Below are 2,500 nucleotides of genomic sequence, written 5' to 3'. Positions count from 1 at the left end.
ACAATTTTAGCTGTAAAACTAATTTAGCATTAATAATTGATTTCATATTTATTTATTTCGCAAGTGACCATGGTATAAACAGGATAATTCCCTTCGATGCGTCCATTATCAGAAATAAATAGACTCCGCTTTGCGTCGGACGGTTCACGCCTCCACGTCGTCCATTTATTTCTGATAATGGACACCTCGTCGGGCATTATCCCTTACATATTTGCTCAGTTGTCCTGATGTGGGATACTGCCTGATGTGGGACACCTAAGCTCCAGTGGGTGTGGCTTTTCCCCAAACTAATGAATGTCTGTTCCTAGAGTGTTGAAAAGCTTGAAATGAAAATGAATTGGACTTCTGCGAATTTCTCTACAAAACGCCAGACGCTTAAAAACTTAAACTTTTTGTTCTGTTTTTTTTTTTTTTGTTTGTTTGTTTGCTTGTCACCAAGTTAGCTCAACGTTGTTTTCTGTGCAACTGGACATGCCTCAGGACCGCACGTGTTTGTTCTATTCATGCAGTTGAAAGTGTCCACTACCTGACCGCGATGCACTCGTTCATGTGAATTTTGTTTGTCAGTGGGAATACATCAGTGGTCATTAGTGATCACATCCTCTGTCCAGGTGACAGGCAGCCTTTGCTTGTGCACATCTAGCCCTGACACAAACACATTGACATTCATAAGACAAAAGCCCTGCGCGCTGGCTGTTTTCAGATCCCAGGTGCTGGTTATACTCAGAAATATCAGAATTCACACTGGTATACAGTAAGTCAGAAAAAAAAACAGTGTGTGAGTCCTTTTTCGTGCTCTTCAGCGCAGGGATTCCAGATTTAAAAAAAAAAAAAAAAAAAATTAAGACAAATCTTAGGCACTCAAGATAAAAATAAGAAAATACATTTTTTAATAAATCTTACATACATTTTTTTTTTCATAAATTGCACACTGGTGCAATATTCCAGATTGTTTGTTTGGAGTGAATAATGCGTTTCACCCTCAGCTTCTGGTTCGCTCTAAATAAACAATTCGTAATATTAAACCAGAGTGCTGTGATGGGCTTTACTTTTGAAGTCTGACATTTACATTCATGTTTATGCTAAAGAGATGCTTTTATCCAAAGGGCGTGCATGTTGTCTTGCCAGATGAGATAGTCAGCCACTATATGATGTCAGCCCCTGTTTGTGTGAGAATATTACTACAGTACACACACACACTAACAGTGTGTGAGGGTATTACTATTAACAGCTGACTACTACCAGCATTTTTCTCCTCTTAGATGTGAATGAATCCCCTGGCTTGCCTGGCTGTTGTTATGTAATAACATGGTGAGGTCATGTGTCCAATGCTAGCAGATGGAGGTGTCATAGATATGACAGGGCAAACCTGACAGCCAGTCTGATGCAGCATCACATGGGGCTGTTATGAATTCAGTGAGGATGATAACTTATCAGCAATGTGTTATAGAGATACGTGTGTGTGTGTTATATGTGTGAGTGTGTTTGTGTGCATGTGTGTGTGCGTGATATGCTTGTCATAAAGGAGTGTGGATGTGAGTGTGTGTGTGTGTGTGTGTGTGTGTGTGTGTATTGGGGGTTACTAGAATGCTAACCTGAGTACAAATGTATCCTCACGCTCAGATGCTCTAACGTGTTTATTTACTGATGAATCTTTTATATCACCTATTTCTATTTGGAGCCACTCTTAGCCCTGTATAGGCGGCAGTGGGCAGGAAATAGCCCTAAAGGCTGGAAAAAGCTCACGCTAAAACAGGACTGGCTGTACTTTGCTGTTGCCAGACATGCTTTTGTGCTATTTTGTGCTTGAATGGGCCTCTATTTGTATCCATGTTCATGTGTGTGTGTTTATGTGTGTGCAGTGCACATGTTTGAGTGTGTGTGTGTGTGTGTGTGTGTGTGTGTTTATGTTTGTATTTATGAATTGGATGAGCGGTTTTGTTCATGTTTACCAAGACTCTTTGTGCTTTTTGGTGATGTCACAGTCGAGGGGATGAAGGGATAGAGAAGAGGCAGTGAAAGAGAAGGAGAGAAAGATGGAGGGAGGGGGCGGGCAGATGTTGAAACCCTAAACAGCAGATTGTTTTGTGTGTGTGTGTGTGTGTGTGTGTGTGTGTGTGTGTGTGTGTGTGTGTGTGTGTCGTGTGTACACAGCTGTTGATAAGATCTTGACTGATAAGATCACTGGGGGCTCAGATGTCTCAGGCAATCACACACACTTCTGTCTGCTTATGATTGAATGTTCCTATCACTTTAACCTGTGCGTGTGCGTGTGTGTGTGTGTGTGTGTGTTTGTGCATGTGTGCGTGCGTGTGCGTGCTTGCATATTTATGTAGATGGTGGTGGTGGTGATCCTTAAAGTGTTTTGTATCATTAGTCCAGTTGCATACGTTGGTGCTTGTGGCGTGTGTGTGTGAGGGTGTGCGCATGTTTGTGATTGACTGCATGTGAAGTGTGTGCATCTGTGTATACAACTCCATGTAAAATGTGCAAACGTATT

The 2,500-nt window shown here is 41.6% G+C and overlaps 1 protein-coding gene across 1 annotated transcript in view; it reads left to right on the top strand.

The window, feature by feature from the left end:
• si:dkey-34e4.1 (carboxyl-terminal PDZ ligand of neuronal nitric oxide synthase protein) overlaps nucleotides 1–2,500 on the top strand; it is a 73,984-nt gene that overhangs the window by 51,890 nt on the left and 19,594 nt on the right.

The sequence above is a fragment of the Alosa alosa genome, chromosome 12 (assembly GCF_017589495.1).
Source record: "Alosa alosa isolate M-15738 ecotype Scorff River chromosome 12, AALO_Geno_1.1, whole genome shotgun sequence".
Taxonomy (NCBI): Eukaryota; Metazoa; Chordata; class Actinopteri; order Clupeiformes; family Clupeidae; genus Alosa; species Alosa alosa.
The sequence above is the reverse complement of the archived record's forward strand: the minus strand, read 5'-3'. Positions and strand labels throughout refer to the sequence as shown.